We start from the raw sequence: 7,745 nt of genomic DNA, 5'->3' as shown, positions 1-7,745 counted from the left end.
ATTATATATAATATAAATAATATAACTCATTTCTATTGCCTGAAACTTTAAAATATTGTTTCTTATTCTAGTCACAATATTGAGAGAACATTAACGCCCAGTGAATTTTTTAAGTTATGCTAGATTGTCATCTGCAATAACATTTCGTCAGTGTTTCATCTCCTCTCACACACCAGGGACAATTCAACTACGATTAAAAATTTCACTGAATTGAGCAATACATTGTATGAATTCTTTAGCAAAATTGTTATATTTTATCGCATTCAACTTCTCACCTGACGAAAATTGGAATATAAATCGAAAACAAGAAAAAAAAGAGTAACAGAAACGTAGGTAGTAACAAAGCTTCTAGGAGGCAAGAATTGAGACAATGAAACGTAAAAGACGCGTTTACTTAACGTTACGTTTCTTTTATGAAAATAGAAGCAGTTCTACAGAGAACATGACAGCGAAACAAAAAAGAAGCATAAACCTTTGTCTCAATTTTCACATCCAGAAGCTTCGTTTACGCTTCTGTGACTGTCTTCTTACATTCAACTTACCAACTTTTATTTTCGCCGGGATTCATTTGCTCCGACCTCTATTTGTCATCAAAGATTTTATCTCTCTTTTTCTTACTCATTAATGGATAATTAAAATACTTTGAAGTCAGCGGCCAGATAGCGTTTTTTTACTATTCGTGTATTTCATTGTGATGAAATAAAAATTGCACGTAAACTCGAGATTAGAATCTTTTACCGAATTTACCGCCGCGAATATCGAACTGATACTATGACCGACTGCATTACCGACTGTTTCTTGGTTCACAGGTTAAATTGCCTTGGAAATTGCTTAGGAAAACCAATTCGCCGAGAAAATTATGGAGAATTTTATTTTTCTCAACAAACCTATTTTATTTCTCTTACGTGATATTTATACGAAACTAAAAATGAAGGAACACAGGGCCGAGAACCCGATACATATTGCACGCATCGATTCTACGCGATGTTATTCTGATTGCATACGAATAGGCGCCAAGGGACGACCTCTCGAAACCTCCCCTCGTGAAGGGTGCCTACATTTGCTGCTCCGTTCGCCGGTACCCGAAGACGTTCTAATGGTGGTAAAACAGTGTCCTACCAAGATCTACATTCGAGACTTTAGGAATTAGAAAAAACTGTATGCATTTAATCATGATAGTTTCTCAAGTATCATACTTCTGTAAAATCAACAAGAAAGCTGCCTCGCGAAAATAGAAGCAATTCTACGAGTAACATGTGTAGATCAGTGCATACATGTATGATTGCATGCATCCACAAGCGCTCAGTCATCAATGTAACCAGAATCCATTACGCCACTAAAACCGCGACGCGACCTCAACGATTTCGGTTCATAATCTATTATGGTTAACGTATAATAATACGCTGCAAAATTCATACTCAACGATCATATTACAACGATGAACGAAGCGCAATTGCTATTTTAATGCATCGTAATTATCCACGAAATACGCTTTTTATTGAAAACAGAGAGAGAGAGAGAGAGAGAGAGAGGAGGGAGGGAGAGAGAGGGGGGAGGGAGGGAGAGAGCATTATTTATTATGCGTTATTATATTATAAATCCTCAGTTCAGAAATTAAGTAACAAGAAGTTTCTTTTTTATACACTGAAATGCATTAAAACTTTTCTTCTGTTTTCGCAAAAGAGCTCAAATTCCAAATATCTATTTCACTTCATGTACAAAAAGTATTCATTAGTTCAGCTATGAAAAACAAACTTAGAGTATATATTAATTTCAATTCATGTAGAAACAATATTACAAAACAAACGTATTCTCACAATTGCATAACATAATATAATATAAAGTCAAGTTAATATAGTATATTTTACATTAAAATATATACGTAACAAGATACAATATTATATTGCTATAATAATATTATACTATTACATTAAAACAGTTTTGCAAAATTAGAGAGAGACAGAGAGAGAGAGAGAGAGAACACGCAATCCGACGCGACACCAGTGACGTCACGCATTGCGAAAATTTCCGGAATACGAAACGCATGCGTCGAAAAGTTGCAGGATAAGCCCCCTGGAGTACGTGCATTCACCCCCGTGTTACCATAGTGCAAACCGCCACGTCCCCCACCCCGTCCCTGCCGTTATCCTTCGCGCAAAAGGTCACGTACCACCACCCTGTCGATCGTTCACCTCGTCCTGGGACTCGCTCCTGGTAGCCAGGTTAAAGCGGAAGATACGAAGGATACGCTTACGCACCACGGTGTTCCTTCAGATAAACAAAATTTGATAAGTTACTCGCGTAACTCACTGTGTTGTGATCGAAGCAGGAATATCGAGTCAGATAAGTTAAACGACATCGCGAAATGTCGTTACAGTTGTACCGAATAGTTAGCAGCAAAAAATTAATTTCTCAGACCATAGCATGTCTTTATGTAATGCAAAGAACTATAGATTTACTAAACAAGACACAAATCAAATGATATCACTGATAATGTTATTACATCCGGCAATTTGACCGGCTTGATAATTATGGAGATCGTATCTTATCGTGTATCATGTTTCATAAAGTAGCATATCATATGTCATTATATAATCTGTTGTTATAAAATCTATTACAATCCGTCAATCCATCACATCGCTAGATCGTATCTATTAAATCGACAACGAAATTTAAACTTTTACTCCGCCACTAACCAAAGAAACGTAATTTCAACGGAAGGTTGTCTCAGATAAACGAAAGATATACGATCATCCGAGTGCGGAAGTCTCGATCGAGCCCTCATTCTCTTTTGGAGGAGGTACCCACGTTAAATCACTTGGAAGAATCAACGGGGGTTACGGCAAGAGTGTCATCGCGACCGGTCGAGACTCGTCGCGGGGCTGCGAGAGCTGCGGCAGTCCGGAGCCCGCGATTTTGGACATAGAGGAGAGCGAGCGTACGTTGCACCCAACAGAAGGGAGTGTCCCGAGCCGGTGCACCCTCCTCCCTCGCAGCCCCCAGGCCCCTGACTCCCGGCCAGTACCCCGCCTGGCGTGATAGCCAAGCTACGATCCTGGATTCCGTGTCTCCCGGGCTGCACCGGGGGGTGAACGCCCTCGCCTGACCCAGACTCAGAATCGATCTCCATTCGTTGCACGGTGTGTTAGCAAACCCCCTCGACGTCCCATCCACCCCCGTTTGCGCGGGCTGCCGCCACCACCGCCGCCACCGCTGTCTCCGTCACCGCCGACACTCCCTATGCACGCGAGAGAACGGCTACCCTCTCGTCGCACTCGCGAATTTTTCGCAAAACCGCGCGTCGTGATCTTAGGAAAAATACGGGGCGAGTTCTGACGCGCGGAATCGAAAATGGACGACGAGGGAGCGACAAAGAACGAGCGCGGATGCATTTCGCACTCGCGCAAAGTACACGTCGCGGCGAAGTTCCGGTCGGGGAGATGAGGAAAAACTATGATCTGTGTGGCACGTGTCGGCAATCCGACGAAAGTCGCCGGATAGCCGTTTCTTGCGCGTGTTATATCGCGCTCGCGATGCAGAAAACGCGAACAAGCGTCAACGGACGCGGTGCAAAAAGACTTATTACGTATGGAGAACGTACGCGTCGCGTATTTACCGATGCTCAAAGTAAAAGCGCGAGTGCTCTCTTTTATTCATATCCCGACCATCATCGGGAAAGCTCGAAAGCCGAAATCCGATTTGTTTATGGGATATTCGGGATCGAGGAGGTTGGAGAGAATGCGATTTCGTTCCCGCATGCGTTCTGCCCAGCGTTCTACGCGAAGAGAAGTTTTCCGATTTCTCGTCAAATAGGGTACCGATGACCCGACATGTTAACGAGGAAGGGAGACGCAATTACTTATGGCCGAAAGTAAATTCGTGGCGACTAAGAACGATGTGATTACGAGCTCCGCAATGACACTGCCGTACATAAATCGTGTTATAACGAAGAATTCGAATGTCCGCTGATGGTACGCTGTCTATTCTAGGACTTGAACGCGCATGAATACTTTATGGAGTACTATTCCAGTCCTCAGCTTTCTCTGCAGTAGTGCCCTACACACCTCTAGATCGTCCGTCGCAAGAGTTATTTTTCTGAAACACTCACCTCATTTCACATATCGATTTGAATAAAATTCTATAAAATAGATAATCTCATCATGATTCATCGTCGATTTTGCAGTAAAGTTCTTTTGGACGGCTAGGTCGCAGATATAAAATTAAATAATTCTTGTCCAAATCTAGATTGTTTTAATCGTTTATAATTATAATATATTTAATTATTTATATACATAAGGAAAATATGCTCTAATGCATCTATATTTTATAAGGCTAAAACGGATGGATTTAATTGAATCAATTATATTATAATATCTCTCATCTCGTCGCAAAAATGTTGCTCGATGTAACATTTTCGAGAAATATCTGGATTAATGCAGATAATATGTAGAATTTCGAAAATATCTGTTTTATGACATTTCGGCGTAAATATTCACGCGTAATAAAAATAACTCCTTTAAAGGATAAAAGTGTTACGGGACGTTTTTAAACGAAATGAGAAACACAGCACGGTTAATTGATCGCTGACTGTATCATGCTGCTTGGGAGGCTCTCGTTGTTGTCGGAGAGCGTCACTGGCAAAAGTTGTCGACAGTAAATACACTTCGCTTGGGGCGCGTGTATCTAATACTCGCGAGCGAGAAGAAGCGATATATGCTACATCGGCGGCTCTCCGGGCTGCGAAATGAGGCCATTTCACGCCCCTCGTGTATTCCCCGTGCGGTGCGTCCCCTTTTTCCACTTCAAGATACGTCAACGGTACAATCGAGGGAGAGTTCAGCGCACCGTCGTCGTCGTCGGGGTTGCACAAGTCTCTCTCGCTCTCTCCTTCTTCCACCCTCTCTCCCTCCCCCGCTCTCTCACACTCTCTCTCTCTCTCTCTCTGCTTCCTCCCACTCACCGCCCTCGCACGACGGTGGATCCACGGCGTTGTGAGAACAACGCCTGATTCTAATGAAGTTTCAAACTTTTCGAGCCAAACCACGGTCCCAAGTGTACCGCGCAGCCGACAGACGCTCTGTTTATTCGAGATGATTTCGATGCACCGACAACCGCTGTGAAATGACTCGCGTGCGGGGATGGCACAGTTTCCAATTAAACTTTCCCCGCGACAACAATCTCATTTAATTTTTGCGGTCTCCGCCGCGCCACCGCCGGTCATGTGTGCATTAACCAATTAGCGTGCAATTTGCCGTGCCGCTTTTAAGCTCGATTCTGCATCGATCGTCTCCGTGAAGAAAAAAAATTAAAGAAACAAACGATGGACAGATGGACAATATGATCTGATTTGTCCTATAATTGCATGGTCTGAACTTTTATTCTTTCGATTAAATCACGCTGCGATCGAAATTAATGGACGTTCTATGCTGGCGTGTCTACTTGCGATTCAGTTTGCATCGACAGAGCTCGTCGAAAAATGCCATCTCTTTTTCTACTTCGCGTTCGGCGCCCGAAGTGATCGAGCCTGAGTTCGTTGCACTTCGAAAGTCTTAAAATCTCGAATTCGACTCGTCGGGTGGCGACGAGAACGGATTTCCCACAGGAACGTCGGTCGAAGCTTTTACCAAAGTTTTAAACTCGCCACCCACGCGTTCGTCAAAAAAAGCTCAGACCATCATTTAATTAGTAGAATACTTAACGTTACAGTCATAAGTTTAATTTCAACTAGCTATAACGGCTGGAGGCTTCTGTAGAGCTATAAAATATTACTACATTGCCATATTCTGAATCTGTAAACTTCATCTGATTTGTCGGGAAAAAAATAATTACGATTGAAATTTGATAAATTAAAAGTATTTAATATTTATCAATTATTTTTATTAATTCAAAAATCATTAAAGATTTTATTTTTATCTCTGCGACTGTTAAAGACAGAGATGAAAAAGAAGAGAGAGAGTAATCTCTCGTTGACCTCCCCCTCCTCTCCCAGGCAAGTGCATTATCCTTCGTGGAGCAAGGTGCAACGTCCGGGCGTGTAGCATCTCTCACGTCTCGCTGAGTTGGATGGAGCGACTCTAGAGTAGCGGACACGCCGTGGTGTCCCGCGACTCAATTTTAAGGATAATCGTGCTTACCGATCGAAGGGAAGGAAGGGGTGTAGACAATGTTTTGGCGGCAGACGAGGTCTAAAGCGGAAACCGGCGGCGGATGAGCGCAAGAAGGGGTGGAAAAAATTAAAGCATCGAGACGCCGACAGGGGCGTACACCATGCCACACCACGACAAGGGTGGGTGCAAGGGAGAGAGAGAAGAGAGAGAGAGAGAGAAGGAGACAGAAAGGAGGGTTGTCGGCTGGCCGGGACGTTGGTGAGCGCCGGGATGTCAGAGGGGGTTGTATGGCGACGCACGCGCCCTTCGCTCGGCCCTGACTGCACCGCGGGGCGGTTCAATGTTACGGGAGGGCACTGACCCGAGCGAGCAGAGAGGAAACCACCCCTCGGTGCACCGTGGTGGGTACACCCCTGGTTATACCGTAGAAGCCCGCCGCCGACACCGCCGCCGCCGGTCCCTGTAACCAGCCCTGCGATGATCTACCCTCGACGTCCGCCACCCCCGCCGGCGAGCGTTCACCGCCCTCTCTCTCTCTCTCTTGCCATCCTCGTCTCTCCGCTTTGTCGTTCTCTCTATCTTTCCGTCGCTGCTGCCGCCGCAACCACCACCCCGGCATTGCCGATGAGGGTGCAGCAGCAACAGCAGCAGCAGCACCAGAGCCCGGGATACCCATTATCCACCTCTCACAAATCACCTGGACCACCGTTTACGCATCGCGAAATGTCTTATGCGAGCAACCGGGATTCCGACAAGAGAATTTCTACCGGCGTTGCCACTCATGAGATTGGAGGACATTTGCAATTCGCGCCAAGTATAATAAGAATATATTGATACTCGATCGCTCGTAGGTTACAAACAACTGTAACGCAATCATATTACAATACTCGTGAATCAGCACAATACTCTTAAATATTCTTTCAACAGAGAATATTTTACGGTCAAATTAAATTTATCATGTGTATTACAGTATCAATAGATACATATAATAGATGCACATATCTCTCTCTCTCTCTCTCTCTCTCTCTCTCTCTCTCATTATCAATTAAATTAATATTAATATTTACTGTTTTACACAAGTAGAAATTCTGTATTAAATCTAATTATATGAGCTTTTACAGAAAGATCGATACAGATAGATGTATCTAAAAACAATTCTGTTAGATATCGAATAATTTTGTAAGAATCTCAAACACGATGAGGAATGTTATAAAAAATTTTGACATTCCAGCAGTTTGAACGTTCTATAAAATTTATATTTTAATAATCCAACATAATTATCTTCAGATTGTAACTAGCTCAAATTTTAGATACTTTAGCAAACTGTTCTTTCTGGGTATGTTTTCATACTAATTTAAGTGTTATTTATTATGGAAATTTATTTATTATAACAACAATATAAAAGAATATCTGTATTTACAGATCGAGGGATTGAGCATCGCGATGTGCATGTAGCGTTGTCGCGCCGCAACTCCGCAGTCAGAGTTATTCAACCCCTCGGGCCGCTACTCTAAGAGAACAAATCCCTTCTCGACCCCGAAGAGGGGTTGGTTTTTGTCGGTCAAAAAACTCGCTCGAAAGTAAAACCGCGTGACGTCGTGTTACGATTTAAAAAGAAGTGGAGCCTGTCTACACGAC

Source organism: Mycetomoellerius zeteki, unplaced genomic scaffold (genome assembly GCF_001594055.1).
Source record: "Mycetomoellerius zeteki isolate Tzet28-1 unplaced genomic scaffold, Tzet1.0 scaffold106, whole genome shotgun sequence".
Taxonomy (NCBI): domain Eukaryota; kingdom Metazoa; phylum Arthropoda; class Insecta; order Hymenoptera; family Formicidae; genus Mycetomoellerius; species Mycetomoellerius zeteki.
This window is presented reverse-complemented; position numbering follows the sequence as displayed.